Genomic DNA, 19513 nt, shown 5'->3' on the forward strand with positions numbered 1-19513 from the left:
TATCTCAGGCTGTCTCAGTGGGGGCAGACCTTGGACAATACCCGGCTTTCTTGGGCAGAGGTCCCTGCGGCTTTCCACAGTGCATTGTGTCCCTGGTTAATAGAGAATGGAGAATGGTGATGACTTTTACCAGGTGAACTGCCCGCAGACATACTGTTAACAAGGCACATCCTGCACAGCCTTAAACCCATTCAACCTTGATTCCATACAGCACATGTTTCTGTGAGCACAGGGCTGGGGCTAAAGGTACAGATGAACAGCATCTCAAAGCAGAACAATTTTTCTTAGTACACATCAAAATGGAGTTTCTTATGTCTTCCTTTTCTACACAGACACAGTTACAATCTGATCTCTTTCTTTTCCCCACAGAAATTCATGACCTCATCCTTTCTAATATGACTTTATAAAAAATATTTGCCATCCAAAAATCTCTTTCAGTTTTTTGCATCTAAATATAAAAGTACAAAACAAGCCTAGTATATATTTGAATTTTTTACCTACAGTCATATACCAAATAATGAAATTTTGGTCAATGATAGACCAAATGACAGACCAATACAATGGCAGTGTCTTAGGAATCTAATACTGTATTTTGGCCGGGCACGGTGGCTCACACCTGTAATCTCAGCAGTTTGGGAGGCCAAGGCGGGCAGATCACAAGGTCAGGAGATCGAGACCATCCTGGCTAATACGGTGAAACCCCATCTCTACTAAAAATACAAAAATTAGCTGGGCATGGTGGTGGGCGCCTGTAGTCCCAGCTACTCGGGAGGCTGAGGCAGGAGAATGGCGTTAGCCCGAGAGGCGGAGCTTGCAGTGAGCTCAGATTGCACCACTGCACTCCAGCCTGGGTGACAGAGCAAGACTCCGTCTCAAAAAAAAAAAAAAAAAAAAAAAAAAAAAAAAAAAAAAAAAGAATCTAATAGTGTATTTTCACTGTACCTTTTCTGTGTTTAGGCATGTGTAGATACACACATACCGTTGTGTTCCAACTGCCTACAGTACTCAGGAACATGCTGTACAGGTTTGCAGCCTAAGCAACAGGTATAGCATATAGCCTAGGTGTGGACTAGGCTGTAAACCACCTACGTTTGTGTGAGCACACAGTATGATGTCTGCGGGATGATGAAATTAATTGCCTAATGATGCACTTCTCAAAACATATCCCTGTTATTAAGTGACACATACTGTATTTTAATAAGAAATAAAGCACTTTTACCAGCCTCAAATACTGAGAAAGAATTCTTGCTTTGCCAATTTCTCTTTTGGTGATTATTTTGTAGTCTTCCATTTGCAATTTCTAATTGTTTTGGGGACTTGGACCACAGGAAATGTTGTCACATTGGCCTGAGGTCCAGCATGTTTGAAAATCACATGTATTGTGCTTTGCTTTTACATTGGTCTCTGAAATGCTGTTCAACAGACTCCTCGTCTATTAAAACATTCAAGTCGATTTCTGGTTCAGTTACCAGAAACTCATGGTGACAGTTTGATCGATAGAGAAGCCAATATTAAATAGAAAGCTTATCTCGGGACTGACATTCAATCTATACAAACAAATCAAAGCTTCTCGTCTCGTCACTTCGTGTGAAAATGGCTAGATTTCCCCCAGATCTAGAAGATATGTTTGGAGTTGGCTTAAATGCAGGCCAGTGGCTGTGGGCAGAGGATTACCTAGGTGCTGAGGCAAGAAACTGAAGGCACAAACTGTTTCAGTATAATAAAGAAAATAGAATAAGAATAGTCATAATACAAATTAGATATAGAGATAATCATGAACAATTATCAATCATTATTATAAACATTTTAATCATTAGCTTTTAATATTACTCTTTGTTGCATTACTAACATAACCTAGAAGTAACCGGCAGGTATAGGGTCAGGTGCTGAAGGGACATTGTGAGAAGTGACCTAGAAGGCAAGAGGTGAGCCTTCTGTTATGCCTGCAATAAAGGCCGCTTGAGGGCTCCTTGGTCAAGCGGTAACGCCAGTGTCTGGAAAGGCACCTGTTACTTAGCAGATCACGAAAGAAGTCTCCTTTCCTTGGAGGAGTCAGGGAACACTCTGCTCTACCAGCTTCTTGTGGGAGGCTGGATATCATCCAGGCCTGCCCGCAGTCACCCAGAGGCCTAAACCCCTCCCTGCGGTGCTGTGCTTCAATGGTCACGCTCCTTGTCCACTTTCATGCTCCTCCCGTACTCCTGGTTCCTCTTTGAAGTTCGTAGTAGATACAGGTAGAAGAAATAGTGAAAGTCTTAAAGTCTTTGATCTCTCTTATAAGTGCAGAGAAGAAAACGCTGATGTATGCTGTCTTATCTCTCTGCTTGGGCCACCTAAAAGGGAAGGGCCCACTATCCTGTAATCATGTGACTTGCTTCACCTTGTCAATCACTTAGAAGATTCACCCTCCTTACCCTGCCCCCTTGTCTTGTATGCAATAAGTATCAGCGAGCCCAGCCTTTTGGGGCCACTACCGGTCTCCGCATCTTCATGGTAGTGGTTCCCCAGGCCCAGCTGCTTTCTCTTTATCTCTTTGTCTTGTGCCTTTATTTATTACAATCTCTCGTCTCTGCACACGGTGAGAACACCCGCTAAGTCCCGTAGGGCTGGACCCTACAAGTGGCACCTGAAAATGTATCTGGGAAGGGAGGCAGCCCTGGAAGTCTGGCCATTGCAGGGGGCAAGGTGTGTGTGTGTTAGCTACAGGTATCTCCTGCTGCGTCCTCATTTCCCAGAGCAAGGAGTGGGTGGGCCAGTGTGAAGTGAGTGCGGAGTGCGAAAGACACACGTACGTCTATTTGCTACCTAGGCCTAGGGGTCGTGTGAGATCGGCATCCCTCTCTTGGGCCCACACCTCCCACAGGTGTTGTGTCCTTGTACTCACGGAAAAGCAGCCTGGGCCTTCAGGGTCTTTACTGATAAAACTTGCGCCTGTAGTCCCAGCTACTCGGTGGGACTGAGGCAGGAGAATCGCTTGAACCCGGGAGGCAGAGGTTGCAGTGAGCCGAGATAACGCCACTGCACTCCCACCTGGGTGAGAGAGGGAGACTCTGTCTCAAAAAAACCCAAAAACCAAAAACAAAACAACAAAAACCGAGTGGAAAGTCAAACACTAACAAGCCTAAGATTTTTGGTTACTGTAAAAAAAAAAGTTGTAAATTGCAAAGTCAATTTTATTTTCTTAATAAGAAAATAAAACCCTCCTGCCAATCGGGGAAATCCTGTGGGGATAGCGACTCCACTTGGAGATAACCGGCCCAGAGAAACCGCCTAAGGCGGGGCGGTCAGCACCTGGGTGCAGGTGCATCTGGGACCCGTCAGATCTCCACGCCCCGCGCAGGCTCCGCCCCCACGCCCAAGACCCCGCCCCTCGGCCGGAGCCCCGCCCCGCGCCCTGAACCTCCTTCGACTTGGCCCTGGCTCTGCACCGAAGGTCCCACCCCTGTCCTCGCCCCGCTCTGCCCCCGCGCTTCCGGATCCGGGTTGTTGCGGGATCTCACGGGCTTTAAACTGCGGCGCCGCAGCGCCCGCGTGCGGATCCCCAGATGGGAGCCGGGGATGCGCCGGTTGCCCGGAGGGTGGCAGTCGGAGCTGGCGGCGGCGGCACGTTGCCCCCTCGGGCCCCGGAGACCTTCACCCCGCCGCCTACCCAGGCGGGCCGGCCCTGCCCGTCCACCGGCCGCCGAGAGTCCCCGGCCTTGGGCCCCCGGGGCCGCTGACTGGCCTCGGTCACCTCTCGGGGAAGACTCCCGCGTCTCCATCTGCCCCCGCAGGAAGGGACCCTCTTCTCGCCCGCGAGGCTTCTCCAGGCGGGATAGCCCTGGCCCCCGGCCCTAAGGGACCCGCCCCTCCGAGCATCCGCCGCCACTCGGAGACCACTCCAGCTCGCAGGGACCCACTCCAGCCACCGCCGCACGCGGGAGCGCTCATCCTTCCCACCTGCCCCGTCCCTCCTCTTTCTCCTGTGGGACCACCAGAGACCACAGCTCCCCGCTCCCCAAGTGTGGCGCCTCCGACACGAACGCCTCTGCTCGCAGGGCGGTGAGCGCAGATCCCACGGGTCCCTCTGTTGGGGGTCAAGGCTGCCTCCGTTTCCATCCCGGACCCGACAATGGGCCGGAAAAAGAAGACTTTACACGTCTACACGGCGGAGTTCACCGACCTGGTGGTGAAGCAGCACCTGATTGAGCACAGTGAGTCTGGGGACACGTCTGTGGTGGAGACCCTTTACTGCAGGGCCTGCGAGCTGCCTATGCGCGTGCCTATGCGCGTGCCTATGCGCGTGCCTATGCGCGTGCCTATGCGCGTGCCTATGCGCGTGCCTATGCGCGTGCCTATGCGCGTGCCTATGCGCGTGCCTATGCGCGTGCGGAGGGACCGCATCCTGGAGCACCTGCCCTCCGGCAGGCACTACAGGAACCGCAGACTCATCGGCAGCATGGCCTGCGGACGCCCATTCTCATGTGTCAGTGCGAACGCTGGTATTTCAGGAGACATCCCAGCGGGCTGCCGGCTATATTAGGATTCTCTGCCCTGCAAAAATTTCCAAAGTATGTGGACAGGCCGCCTGATGACACTACGTTTACAGATCTGCTAGTGGCTTGCCCACTTGGGGAGTAACCCTGGGAAGTCTTGCAGTTTTGTTAAAGTGTGCGTGGCCACCTGAATGCTGCCTTATCACAAGCCAGATACATACTGGTCTGCAGGGTGACTCTCCACTCTTGATCCTCTGAGATGATTGTGAACTGGGTGCTGTTAAGTCCTACCACTTTGTTTAAATGAATGTGTCTTTTGTCCAGCTCAGCTGCCTCGGATCTCACTGCCACCGGCCTTCCCGCACACCCTTGCCACCTGCCTTTGCCCCATCAGCCTCAGCTCATTCTCTCAGGCAGTCCCAGCATTGGCATGGTACCTCCTCCCACAGTGGGCTGCACATCTCTGCTCCTTGTCAACCCTACTGCCATCAGCATCACCACAAGCGACTTGTCTGCCCAGGAGGCTGCAACACCATCTACCTCCACCGGCCACCTTTCAGTGTTTTCTGCTTTCCAAGTAAAGACACCAGCAGTGCCCTCAGAGCAGACCAGCCAGAGATTTTCCGAAGCCTCCCTCCCATAGGGTGCTCTGTGGAGGAGGCCTGAGATGCTCTCATGACTTTGGAGCCAGGGTGGCTGGCCACCTTGGCCTGGCCATCTTTGGGGTGGGCTTTGGGAGCCCAGCACTGCTGCAGAGTGTGGTGGATGAGAACGGCCGCTGCTTGCTGTACGTGGTGGAGGACCAGCTGTGTGGTGTGGAGCGAGCCTTCAGAGCTGAGCATTTGGCCAACACCAGAGTGGTTCGGGAACAGGATGCGGACATTGTCCTCAATGACCAGCGGTATGGTTTCACTTGTCAGCAGAGGTTCACTGAACACCTGCTGTGTGCCGGGCACCGTCCTGGGGGCTGGAGAAATGGCTCTGAATGCTACAAAGCCCCCGTCCTTGTGCTGCTGAATTGGGTGCAGAGGCAGATGAGTAGATCTCAATACATCAGTAGCAATAAACTCTGTGGAGAGAACTCATGCTGAGTCAGGAGAGGGAGGCTGGTGGGAGTGCTGTTTTAGGTGAGATGGCTGGGGAAGACTCTGAGGAGGGGGCATTGGAGCAGGGACCTAGGTGGGTGAGTGAGATGGCCATGGGGGTATCTGGGGATGAGCACACTCTACAAAGAGGACACTGAGTCTTCTCCAGGCCTTGATGTAGCCGAGTGGCCGTACCGGCAGGAATGGAGTGAACTCAGGGTGAGGGCTGGGCAATGAGGTCCCAGGCCCAAGGAGCCTGGGGGCCACCCAGAGGCTTTGCAAGCCACCAGGGGTTGGTTTGGTTTGAGCTCACACTCATGGGGTGGAGGAGAAGGATGCAGGGACACCAGTGAGGGGTATTGTGGGGCCAATGAGGCATGCTGGGCTTGGACCAGGGCAGCAGTGTGGCTGGATTTGGGATATTTTGAATGTACAACCTTTGCGATGGGGTCCTGGCTTGCTCCCTTCACTCGAGCAGCTGGGTGTGACATGTCCACCCTGTTCAGGAGCAGTGTCTCCAGCAGCTGGAGCAACATCTATGCTTGCTGCCCACAGGGTGTGGACAATCATGGCAAGTAGATGGGCTCCCGGGCAGCCACCCAGCCCTGGGGTCAGGTGCAGCCCCTGTGTTCAGGCCTGTGTTTCGCAGAGCTGGCCAGTGCTGCTCACAGGACAGGCCTGTCTCACCTTTGGCATGTCCAGGTTTGGACATGCTCTTAATAGCGTGGTAAGGGGAGAGTTTGACCCCAGCTTGTTAACGTACGTGGAGGGCTCTGAACGTATCAGCTGGGCAGTGTTGTATCTCAGCAAAGCCCATTGTCACTGCAGAAGAATGTTCGTGAATGCTAACGCTTTGTGTGTGTTTTTGGAAAGTTGGCAAATTTTATTTTATTTATTTGTTTATTTTTTGAGATGGAGTCTCACTCTGTCGCCCAGGCTGGAGTGCAGTGGCACAATCTTGGCTCACTGTAAGCTCTGCCTCCCAGGTTCAAGCAATTCTCCTGCCTCAGCCTCCAGAGTAGCTGGAACTACAGGCGTGCGCCACCACGCCTGGCTAATTTGTATTTTTAGTAGAGATGGGGTTTCACCGTGTTAGCCAGGATGGTCTTGATCTCCTGACCTCGTGATCTGCCTGCCTTGGCCTCCCAAAGTGCTGGGACTATAGCCATGAGCCACTGCACCCGGCCTGCAAATTTTAGTTTTCAGTTATCTTGTGTGGCATCTGCTTTAGGCAGGTTTGCACACTTCACTTGGGTATCACATTCACAGAGTGCGCACATTCATACATGATACACACAGCAAAGTGCCCGAGTTGGTGTGTTTTTACGAACTGCATGCACCTGTGTGGCCAGCCTGGTGATCACAGTCCTCGGAAATACCCAGACGCCTGTCTAGCCCACACCTGAGGCTGACCTCTGTAGGCTGAGGAAAGGAAGATAGACTCATTCTGAGGATCATTTTTTTGAAAGAATCTTGCTTTGTCACCCAGGCTGGAGTGCAGTGGCGCGATCACAGCTCACTGCAGCCTCAACCTCCTGGGCTCAAGTGATCCTCCCACCTCAGCCTCCTGAGTAGCTGGGACTACAAGTGTGTGACACCAAGCTTGGCTAATTTTTTTTAGTATTTTTTCTAGAGACTGGTTTTTGCCATGTTTCCCAGGCTGGTCTTGAACTCTTGAGCTGAAGGGATCCTCCTGCCTCAGCCAAACCTCAAAGTGCTGGGATTACAGGTGTGAGCCCCTGCACCTGACCCTGAGGATCTTAATAGAATTTGACTCACGGAAGCCTATTCTGTGACTTGGCTGGAATCTGTATTTTGTTTCTCAAAATTAGCAAGTTAAATTCTGAAGTAAGTCATACTGGAAATGTTTTCACAATTTACTTTTTGAGGCCTTTTTCTTGTGTTATTCTCGTGCCTGAGATGGTTTATAGAGTGGTGTTAGCAACATGGATTTTGAAATGTTCTAGGTCTCAAAGCACGTTCTTAACATTCCGCTTTATTCCTGAAGCGTCTCTGGAGTAGTTGTCTGCTCCCTGCCGGAGGCAGCTTCTGAAATCGTGATGCATGCTCTCCGAGCAGGTATGGGCCGGGCCACTCTGTCCACCCTCATGGTCGCACACTTGTGTTTCTAGTGGGCAGTACCTGGCCGCTGATGTGGGCTGGTGTCTGGTGGGTTTGCATGAAAGGAAAAACTACTGGGAAGTCTGGGAAGGGCCCTGTGGTCTGGTTAGCATTCCTGAATTGTGTTCTTGAAGATGTGGGCTCCTGGGAATGCTAATTGGTATCATACTGGGGAAGGGAGAGTTTGTTCTTCAGGACATTTGGGGAATAAAAACAAGAAGTTAAGTAGAAAAGGTAACTAACATGGCCTCCCCAACTTTATATGTTATATTTTTATACACCTAGTATCTGGCGTCTCCCAGTCTCTGATGGAGTCTCACTCTGTCCCCCAGGCTGGAGTGCAGTGGTGCGATCTCGGCTCACTGCAACCTCCACCGCCGGGTTCAAGCGATTATCCTGCCTCAGCCTCCGGAGTAGCTGGGATTACAGGCGCGTGCCACCACGCCAATCATTTTGTGTGTCTATTATCTGTTACTGTTTTGGTTTAATTGTGGTAAAATCCACATAAAATGTACTTTTTTTTTTTTTTTGGAAATGAGGTCTTGCTCCGTCACCCAGGCTAGAGTGCAGTGGCACAATCTCAGCTCACTGTAGCCTCAACCTCCCAGGTTCAGGCAATCCTCCTGCCTCAGCCGCCCCAAATAGCTGGGACTGCAGGCGTGTGCCACCACGCCTGGCAAATTTTTATTTTTTTTGTAAAGATGGGGTTTCATCGTGTTGCCCAGGCTGATCTCGAACTCCTGAGCATAAGTGATCCTGAAGGAGGCCTGCCCCTCCACACCTGTGGGTATTTCTTGTAAGGTGGAGACGAGAGACTGAGAAAAGGAAATAAGACACAGAGACAAAAGTATAGAGGAAGAAAAGTGGGTCCAGGGGACTGGCGCTCAGCAAGTGAGGACCTGCACTGGCGCTGGTCTCTAAGTTCCCTCAGTATTTGTTGATCACTATCTTTACTATTTTGGTGAGGGGAATGCGGTGTGACTATAAGGTGATGGTGGGGAGAGGGTCAGCAGGAAAACGTGTGAACAAAAGACTCTCATAAATAAGTTTAAGGAAAGGTGCTGTGCCTGGATGTGCACATAGGCCAGATTTATGTTTAACTTTACACAAACATCTCAGCGCAGTAAAGAGCAGCAGAACAGTATTGCCGCCAGCATGGGCGGTTTTCTCCTATTTTAGTAAATAGCATGTATAGTCGGGTTTTACACCGAGACATTCCATTCCAGGGACAAGCAGGAGGTAGATGCCTTCCTCTTATCTCAGCGGCACAGAGGCCTTCCTCTTGCACTTCTCCTCCTCAGCACAGACCCTTTGTGGGTGTCAGACTGGGGGACTGTAAGGTCTTTCCCTTCCCATGAGGCCTTATCTTAGGCCGTCTCAGTGGGGGGGAACCTGGACAATACCCAGGCTTTCTTGGGCAGGGGTCCCTTTGGCCTAGCACAGTGCATTGTGTCTCTGGTTAATCGAGAATGGAGAATGGCGATGACTTTCATAAAGCATACTATCTGCAAACACATTTTTAACAAAGCACATCCTGCACGGCCCTAAATCCCTTAAACCTTGATTCCATACAGGATATGCTTTTGTGAGCACAGGGTTGGGACAAGAGTTACAGATTAACAGCATCTCAAAGCAGAACAATTTTTCTTAGTACAGATCAAAATGGAGTTTCTTATGTCTTCCTTTTTCTACATAGACACAGTTACAATCTGATCTCTCTTTTTCCCCACATGGTCCATCTGCCTCGGCCTCCCCAAATGCTGGGATTACAGGTGTAAGCCATCACGCCTGGCCTAATGTATCATGTTTGAGCATAGAGTTCCGGACATCATGCCGGCCTAATGACCATTTTTAAGCATAGAGTTTCCAGCCATCACGCTGGCCTAATGTGCCGTTTTTAAGCATAGAGTTTCCATGGCATTAAGTTAACACTGTTGTGCAGCCATCACCGCCCCATCCATCTTCCCAAACTGACACTCCGGACCCATTAAATGGCAGCTCTCCTTTTTCCCTCCCCCAGCCCTGGTGACCCCCATTCTACTTTCTTTCTTTTTTTTTTTTTGAGATGGAGTTTCACTCTTGTTGCCCAGGCTGGAGTGCAATGGCGCAATCTCAGCTCACCACAACCTCTGCCTCCCGGGTTCAAGCGAGTCTCCTGCTTCACCCTCCCAAGTAGCTGAGATTACAGGCATCCACCACCATGCCCAGATAATTTTTTGTATTTTTAGTAGAGATGGGGTTTCTCCTTGTTGGTCAGGCTGGTCTTGAACTCCTGACCTCAGATGATCCACCTGCCTTGGCCTCCCAAAGTACTGGGATTACAGGCATGAGCCACCGCGCCCAGCCTCTACTTTCTGACTCTGGATTTGACTGCCCCAGGGACCCCACAGAAAAGGAATTGTGTGATTGTTGTCCTTTTGTGACTGGCTTATTTCACTCAGCACAGAGCCCTCAGGGTTCATCTGTGTGGTGGTGTGTGGCGGCATTTCCTACCTCTTTAAGGCTGAAGAGTCATCGTGCTGTGGACATAGCACACTTGGTTCCTCCACTCGTGTGTAGGTGGACGCTGGGGTTGTTGCCATTGTTTGGCTCGTGTGAGTAATGCTGTGAATGCAGGTGTGCAGCTCTGTCTCTTGGAGACTTCCCATGCTTTTTGACCTTTGTGTCGGTTCCAGGGGGCAGCAGTGTGGGAAGCAGAAGCTGCTGAGGTGAACCACTGCAGAGAGGATCATTGGAAGGACTGGTGACAGGGCTGTAGGTGGGGTGGCTGCAAAATGCACCTCTGCTGTGTCTAGGAATACAGGCAGCAGGAGGCTGCTGCCGGGACTGTTGGTTTTGAGAGCCACAGCCCGGGGCCAGGACAGCACAGCTGCTTTGAGGGCAGTTGGTTACAGACACTGGGGTGCTGTGGAGGTGACTCCATCCTCCTCTGAACTGCCTTGGCACTTGTGTCCAGAATCAGCCTCTTGTTCCTCCACGGGGCCCTCTGCCCTCTCACCAGTTCCACCTCAACTTGATTGCCGTTGCTGTCTGCTGGGTCTGGAATGAGGTTGCGGGAGTCCTCCAGCTTGTTCAAAATTGTTTTGGCTGTTCTAGAACTCTTGCCCTTACATATACGTTTTTTAGTCCCCTCGTTGGTTTCCACAACTAACATCCTGCTGGGATTTCAGCTGGAGTTGCATTGGATCTGTAGAATTGCCTAGGAAGAATGGACATCTTCACAGAGAGTTGCCACATCTCTGCATTTATTGAGGTCGTCTTTGGTTTCTGTGATTAGTGTTTTGTACTTTTCAGTGTCCAGATCTTATGTTTGTTATTTTGATGCTTTTTTTTTTTTTTTTTTGAGATGGATCTACCCACCTCAGCCTCCCAAAGTGCTGGGTTACGTATGGGTGTGAGCCACTGTGCCCAGCTAATTTTGTATTTTTAGTAGAGACAGGGTTTCTCCACGTTGGTCAGGCTGGTCTCAAACTCCCAACCTCAGGTGATCTGCCTGCCTCGGCCTCCCAAAGTGCTGGGTTACAGGTGTGAGCCACCGCGCCCGGCCTATTTTGGTGCTTTTAAAAATGGTACTGTTTTAATTTTCTGTTTTCAATTGTTGAGTGCTACTATCTAGAAATATGATTGACTTTTATATACTGACCTTGGGTTCTGTGACCTCACTAAGCTCATTTATTAGATTTCTTACATTGTTGTAGACTTGTGATCTATATTGGTGATCATCTTTCCTGTGAATAGTGACTACTTTCTACTTTTACTCTCTCTCTCACCTGCCCGCCCTTCCTCTCTCCCTCTGTCCGTCCTTTCTTCCTTCCCTCCCTCTTGCCCTCCCCTTCCTTCCTTCCCAGTGTGCCTTTCTCTTTCTTGCCTAATTGTACTGGTGAGGACCTGCCATGTGATGTTGAATTAGAGTTATAAGAGCCTTGTCTTGTTCTCAATCTTAGGGCGGAAGCATTCAGCCTTTCATTATAGGTCTGAGTTAACATACGTTCTATCAGGTTGAGGAACTCACTTTCTGTTCCTAATTTGCCAAAAGTTTTTTTTTTTTTTTTTTTTTTTATGAATAGATGTTGACTTCAGTGAGTGCATTTTCTGCATCTGTTAAGATGATAAATGATTGATCTTCTGATGTTGAACCAACCTTGCATTCCTGTGATAAGCCCTACTTGATCATGTTGTCTTTTTTTTTTTTCTACATTGTTGGATTTGGTCAGCTAATTGTCATGCATGTCTGTGTGAAGAGACCACCAAACAGGCTTTGTGTGAGCAATAAAGCTTTTTAATCACCTGGGTGCAGGCAGGCTGAGTCTGAAAAGAGAGTCAAGGAAGGGAGATAAGGGTAGGTCCGTTTTATAGGATTTGGGTAGGTAAAGGAAAATTACAGTCAAGGGGGGTTGTTCTCTGGTGGACAGGAGTGGGGGTCACAAGGTGCTCAGTGGGGGAGCTTTTTGAGCCAGGATGAGCCAGGAAAAGGAATTTCACAAGATAATATCATCGCTTAAGGCAAGGACCGGCCATTTTCACTTCTTTTGTGGTGGAATGTCATCAGTTAAGGCGGGGCAGGGCATTTGCACTTCTTTTGTGATTCTTCAGTTACTTCAGGCCATCTGGGCTTATGCGAGCAAATCACAGGGGATGCGATGGCTTGGCTTAGGCTCAGAGGCCTGACATTCCTGCCTTTTTATGTTAATAAGAAAAATAAAACAAAGCAAAAATTTTTTGGGGGGTGGTATGGAGAGAGAATGGGCGATGTTTCTCAGGGCTGCTTCAAGCGGGATTAGGGGCGATGTGGGACCCTAGAGTGGGAGAGATTAAGCTGAAGGAAGATTTTGTGGTAAGGGGTGATATTGTGGGGTCATTAGAAGAAACATTCGTCGTATAGAATGATTGGTGTTGGCCTGGATACGCTTTTGGATGAATTGAGAAACTAAACGGAAGATACAAGGTCCGAATAAAACAAGGAGAAAAATGGGTATTAAAGGACTAAGAATTGGGAGGGCCCAGGACGTCCAATTAGAGAGTGCCCAAGGGGGTTCAGTGATCGAGGTCAGGAGATCGAGACCCTCCTGGCTAACACGGTGGACCTCGTGATCCACCCGCCTCGGCCTCCCAAAGTGCTGGGATTACAGGCTTGAGCCACCGCGCCCGGCCTCTGTACATTCTTAAATGAAGAGTGTTGTTTTTACCTAAATCAATCTGGCCTGGTATATGACAACATAAAAAAACTCAAGGATAGAGCCCACTTGCCAACCAAGCAAGTAATTAAAGTTTGTGATATGTCTGTGATACTAGCAGAGAAGTCATTAGACAGGCTACGGAAGGTCATGACAGAGGTTGAAATGCCTGCTCTTCCAGTACCGAGAGCAATAGTGGAGGCAGAAAGTCCTAAACCGACCAGCAAGGGAATTAGTGGAATAACCCTTTCTTGTCGTGTTGGTGTCATGAGGGGAACAGGGAGCTCTTTGGTCCCATTTGCAAATTGAATTTTGGGAGTAAGGAAAACTAGTGTGCATGTGCCTGTCCAATTAGCAAGTAGACACATGTAGGTAGAGGATTCACAGAGGAAGAAGAGACCCTGTGTGAGGCAAAACTGGCCAAACCGAGGAATTATGTCTGACAGAAGGGAAGAAATGGCCGCGGTGGCCTTCTCAGACCCTGTGGGAAAGGCCTTTACTTATCCAGTGGAAGTGTCTACCTAGACTAAGAGGTATTTTAGTTTTCTGACATGTGAGTAAAGTCAATTTGCCAGTCCTGGGCAGGGCAAATCCCCGAGCTTGATGTGTAGGAAAGGGAGGGGGCCTGAACCATCCCTGAGGGGCAGTAGAATAGCAGATGGAACACTGAGAAGTGATCTCCTTTAGGATAGATTTCCATGATGGAAAGGAAATGAGAGGTTCTAAGAGATGGGCTAGCGGCTTGTAACCTACATGGAAGAGGTTATGAAATCATGACAGAATAGAATGGGCCTGTGAGGCTGGAAGGAGATATTATCCTTGGTCTAAGAACTATTTGCCTTGTGTGGGAAGAGATTGATAGGTGGAAGTTTCAGCGGGGGAGGAGGTGGGAGTGGCCGATGTGAAGGAGGAAAACTGCCTTGAGGGATAGAAGTTGGAACACTAGCTGCTTTTTTAGCTAACTTATCAGCATAAGCATTGCCCTGAGCGATGGTTGGGGTAAGAAAATAGATTTGGGAAGTTATGAGAACTGTAGAGAGTTGAGCATAGTTTGTGATTTTTAGGGCTTCTAACAGTATTAAAGCAGTGGCAGCCGCTGCGTGCAGACATGAGGGCTAGGCTAAAACAGTAAGGTTGTTCGGACAGAAAGGCTATAGGATGCGGTCTTGAGTAAGAATTCTGGCCGCACTAACCATGCCTAGGAAGGAAAGGAGTTGTTGTTTTGTAGAAGGGATTGGGATTTGGGAGATTAGCCGGACACGATCAGCAGGGAGAGTGTGTGTGTTTATGAGAATTAGGCCGAGATAGGTAACAGATGAGGAGGATAATTCAGTTAAAATGTCTCAGCTTAATAAGGGAACTGGGCAGGTGGGGATAACTAAAAAGGAGTGCAAAAAAGAATGTTGTCCAAGTTGGCACTAGAGTTGGGGAATTTTAAGAGGTTTAGAAGCCTGGCTGTCAATACCCCCAACAGTTATGGAGGCAAGGGAAACAGGCCCTTGAAAAGAAGGTAATGTGGAGCGAGTAGCCTCCGTATTGATTAAGAAGGGGACGGACTTACCCTCCACTGTAAGAGTTACCCAAAGCGTCTGTGGTGGTCCAGAAGGCTTCTGAGGTGATGGGGCAGCGTCAATCTTCAGCCGCTAAGCCGAGAAGATCTGGGAAGGAGTCAGTCAGAGAGCCTTGGGCCAGAGCTCCAGGGGCTCTGGGAGTGGCTGCTGGGCGAGTTGAACAGTCCGATTTCCAGTGGGGTCCTGCACAGATGGGACACGGTTTAGGAGGAATCCCAGGCTGCGGGCATTCCTTGGCCCAGTGGCCAGATTTCCAGCACTTGTAGCAAGCTCCTGGGGGAGGAGGTTCTGGAGAAACCCCGGCAGCTGCGGTTCAGGTGTTTGGAGTTGTGTGCTGGAGATGTGACTGGAGTTTCTCTCACAGTGGAGGCAAGGAATTGCAACTCAGAAATAAGTTGCTACTTGGCTGCCTCTACTCTATTATTGTACACCTTGAAGACGAGGTTCATTAAGTCCTCTTGTGGGGTTTGAGGGCTGGAATTTAATTTTTGGAGCTTTATTTAATGTCAGGAGCAGATTGGGTAATAAAATAAAATGCGTATTAAGAATAAGACCGCTTTCTGACCTTTCAGGGTCTAGGGCTGAAAAGTGTCTCAGGGTTGCTGCTAAACGTGCCATGAACTGGGCTGGGTTTTTTATATTTGATGAAAAAGAACCTAAACACTAACCGATTTGGAAGAGGTCGGATAAAGAAAAAGGAACATTAACCTTGACTATGCCTTTAGCTCTAGCCACTTTTTTAAGAGGAAATTTCTGGGCAGGTAGGGGAGGGCTAGTCTCGGAAGGAAACTGTTTGGATGAACGGAGGCAAGATGGCGCACTTCCGGGTTCTTCATCCCCCCCAACTTTTCCCGCGCGGGCGAAAATCCAGCCGGCGACCCGGGAAGGTGCAGACCAGCTAGGCATGCGCCAGGTGATGTCAATCTGAAGAGACCAAGATTTACCTGGTCGCACCTGCGGAACGCCCCCGGATACGCCCGTGCCCCGCCTATCGCCCTCCCACTCCTAGAAAAGCCGCTCTGGAGGATCGCCACGCGCGGACTTCCCAGCTTCCCCACTGCGGTCGGTTCCCCACTGCGGTCGGGACTGTTGGAACTCCGTCCGAGAGCTGTACGGGTGACTCTGGGGGCCCCTTTTGTCGGGGGCCAACAGACCTCTCCCTACCCACCTTCTTCCCTTGAAGCTAGGTGACCAAAATAAACTTGCAGTTTTGCTCCTACCCTTGCCTAGTCGCTGGTTCTTTTGTACCCACTCTGGTGGTCTTAGAAAAACAAAACAGAAACTAAGCTAGAAACTGTAAGCCAGACCGGGTGTGAGGAGGGGGTGATAAAAGGATCACAGGGTGGGGAGCGGAGGCTGAGGAAAAATTGGGACCTAGCTCGGCCTGGCGAGGAGGGGAGAGGTCGGATGGGTCTGTAGAAAAGCAAGATTAGAAAGACTCAGCGACGCTTGGGGCTGGGATTGAGGGGACAGGCAGGAAGGAAAGAAGGAAGATTTGGGACGAGTTGCATTGGGAACAGAGACTAGGGAGGGACTGATGTGTAAAAGAATGCCTGGACGTCAGGCACCTCAGACCGCTTGCCCATTTTACGACAAGAATTATTTAGAACTTGTAGGATGGAAAAAATCGAAAGTGCCATTTTCTGGCTATTTGGAACTACTGTCGAGTTTGTATGGGTGTTAAGCGGCATTGTAGAAGAAAATAAGGCGTTTAGGTTTTAGATCAGGTGTGAGTTGAAGACATTTTAAGTTCTTGAGAACACAGGCTAAGGGAGAAGAAGGAGGAACGGAGGGTGGAAGGTTGCTCATAGTGAAGGAGGCAAGCCCAGAGAAAAGAGAGAGTAGAGACACAGAGAAGGAGTTCGGGGGTTCTTGCCTTCCAGAAAAGCAGGAAAGGGGTCGGGGAGCAGAAATACAGTATTGGGTCGCAAAAATAAGAGATCGGGGCACAAAAATAAGAGGTCGGGGCACAAAAATAAGAGGGGACGCAAAAATAAGAGGTTGGGGTTCTTGCTCCTCCCCCAGGAAAGCAGAGAAGGGGTAGAGACAGGGAGGGTCGGGGTGCTTGCCCCTCCCCCAGAAAAGCGGGGCTTGCCGCTTAGGGTGAAGGATCAAGGGAGGCGTCCCTGCAGCGTGGTCAGACACCCCTGAAATGTGGGTGAGTAATCAGAGAGGCGTCCCTGCAATGATTAAACACCAAGGGAAGGCTGCCTTCCCCAGTCTATGACCCGGCGCCGGCGTTTTGGGTCCACGGATAAAACGTGTCTCCTTTGTCTCTACCAGAAAATGAAAGGAATTGAAATTAAGAGAAGGGAGAGATTGAAGAGTGGTGCCAAGATTGAAAGGAGAAAGAGGCTGAGGGATAGTGAGAGAGGTTGGAGAAGAGAGTAAAAAAGGGCCGCTTACCCGATTTAAAATTGGTGAGATGTTCCTTGGGCTGGTTGGTTTGAGGACTAGAGGTCATAGGTGGATCGTTCTCACGGAGCAAAGAGCAGGAGGACAGGGGATTGATCTCCCAAGGGAGGTCCTCTGATCCGAGTCACGGCACCACAATGTCATGGGACCACCAAACAGGCTTTGTGTGAGCAATAAAGCTTTTTAATCACCTGGGTGCAGGTGGGCTGAGTCTGAAAAGAGAGTCAGGGAAGGGAGATAGGGGTGGGGCTGTTTTATAGGATTTGGGGTTCTCTGGCGGGCAGGACTGGGGGTCACAAGGTGCTCAGTGGGGGAGTTTTTGAGCCAGGATGAGCCAGGAAAAGGAATTTCACAAGATAGTATCATCGCTTAAGGCAAGGACCGGCCATTTTCACTTCTTTTGTGGTGGAATGTCATCAGTTAAGGCAAGGACCGGCCATTTTCACTTCTTTTGTGGTGGAATGTCATCAGTTAAGGCAAGGACCGGCCATTTTCACTTCTTTTGTGGTGGAATGTCATCAGTTAAGGCGGGGCAGGGCATTTGCAATTCTTTTGTGATTTTTCAGTTACTTCAGGCCATCTGGGCTTATGCAAGCAAGTCACAGGGGATGCGATGGCTTGGCTTGGGCTCAGAGGCCTGACACTAATTTTTTATTAAAAATTTTTGTGTCTGTGTTCATGAAGGATCTTGGTCTATAGTTTTCTTTTTTTTGTAATGGCCTTACCTGGTTTTGGTTTCAAAGAAATGCTTGCCTCACAGACTCAGTCGGGAAGCATTTTCCTCCTTGAGTTTTCTGGACCTGTCTGTGCAGAATAGGAACTGATTCTTAAAAATTTGAAAACCTTTCTTAGCTCCCCAGGATGTACAGAAACAGACCTGGCTCTGGTTTGCTGACCTGGGATCTGGCTTCCTGAGGTAGAAGCTTAGGTCATTGCAACTTATTTTTATCTTAAGCAAAATATTGCAATATTCCATAAAAGGAACTTTGCTTAGGCTCCTAAGTAATAACCTATTTAGGAACTACAGGCTGACAGTTACTTGTGGGAAAGAATTTTTGGAGATGATTCAGGAGATCCTTCCACAAGGCCGCAGACAGGTTTGTGCTGCACAAGCAGGGAAAATTACTTGACATCACTTCCTCTGAAGGTGCCGCCACCTCTAGTGACTGATCTCTTGGCCGATTAGGGACAGGAAGGCTTAAATACAAAATGGGACATGGCGTTTCACAAATGGATGTTGACAGCCTCCAAGACATTGATGGTGTCCTTTGAGATCTGTTAAGTTCTCAACAAACAGGTCATAACATTATCATTTGGCATTTCCATCTGATAATCTAAAAGAAAGAAACTAGGCACATATTTTGGTCATTTGAATGGAGCCATCTAGACTAGAGATGCTGGGACCCAGCCCTGGCTGCCCTCCACTCCCCTGCTTCCCACTCAGTTCCTGGGTTCACAGAGCATGCTCAGTTACAGGCCCTGGCTCTCCTCTCCTCAGGTCCCCACTTGGTACCTGGGTTCACGGAGCACACTCAGTCACAGACCCTGGCTTTCCTCTGCTCCCCAGGTCCCCACTTGGTCCCTATGTTCATGGAGTGTGCTCAGTTACACTTCACAGCCAGTGAATTACACAGGTGTGAAGTGTAACTGAGCCACTTCACAGCCAGCAGAGCAGTGTAATTCGATGACCAAAGCGGCGTCTGCTGACCCATCTGTGTCAAGTAATACACTTTCATTGTCTTGGGCTTGTGTTGTGAGTGGTGCCCTGAAGCCCAGGAAAGCATCTGCAGCAATTTGAATAGGGAAGCGTGAGGGGGAATCAGAGTCCTCTGCGGGGCCCATGGTCTCAGAAACAACTACGTGGAGGCTGTTGGGGGCACAGTTACTCTGCTGGGGCTGGGGGCACAGATGCTCTACTGGGGCTGGTTAGTTGCAGCAGAACATCATCAAATAAGCATGGATTTGGATTTACTTGGTTTTGTGGTTTTATTCTTAATCTAATACATGATTTTTGGTTTAATAGTTATATAAAAGAAATTGATACTTGATTTTATGTTTATACATATTTAAGTAGCACTATGTTCAAAATAATTGAAGTCTACACTGGGGAACCATGAGAATTTTGCTTTCCTTTAAAAGGTATCTGTATATTATTCAAGTTCGAGGAATACTGACAGGAATTACATCTGGGCTGGGTGCAGTGGTTCACACCTATAGTCCCAGCATTTTGAGAGGCTGAGGCAGGAGGATCAGTTAAAATCAGGAGTTTGAGAACAGCTTGGGCAGCATAGGGAGACCCTGTCTCTACAAAAAATAAGTAAATTGGGCGTGGTGGTGTGCACTGTAGTCCTAGGTATTTGGGGGGCTGAGGTAGGCAGACGTGGTGGTGTGCGCTGTGGTCCCAGCTATGCGGCGGGCTGAGGTAGGCAGGAGGATCCCTGGAGCCGGGAGCCTGAGGCTGCAGTATGAGTGATCGTCGCACACCTGCACTTCGGCCTGGGCAACAGAGCGAGACCATGTCAAAAAAAAATTATCTCTGTAGTTATGGGTTTTTAAGATGAATGTGTTCTCCTTGCCTTGGGCCATCCTGTTAGTGTGCCTGACTCATTTTGTCACCAGGAATGAGAATCTGAATGGCAGCTACCAGGCTTAGGGGCAAGTTGGGACTTTTG

General features: G+C 49.5%; 1 pseudogene across 1 annotated transcript; it reads left to right on the forward strand.

The window, feature by feature from the left end:
• Nucleotides 1-4382: 4382 nt before the first annotated feature.
• Nucleotides 4383-10393, forward strand: LOC104661364 (annotated as a pseudogene). The gene is made up of 3 exons (XR_004060398.1): nt 4383-5376; nt 6210-6319; nt 10357-10393. The product of XR_004060398.1 is annotated as a putative TP73 antisense gene protein 1 (transcript).
• The last annotated feature ends 9120 nt before the right edge of the window (nt 10394-19513 follow it).

This window comes from Rhinopithecus roxellana, chromosome 12 (genome assembly GCF_007565055.1).
Source record: "Rhinopithecus roxellana isolate Shanxi Qingling chromosome 12, ASM756505v1, whole genome shotgun sequence".
In the NCBI taxonomy this organism is placed as follows: domain Eukaryota; kingdom Metazoa; phylum Chordata; class Mammalia; order Primates; family Cercopithecidae; genus Rhinopithecus; species Rhinopithecus roxellana.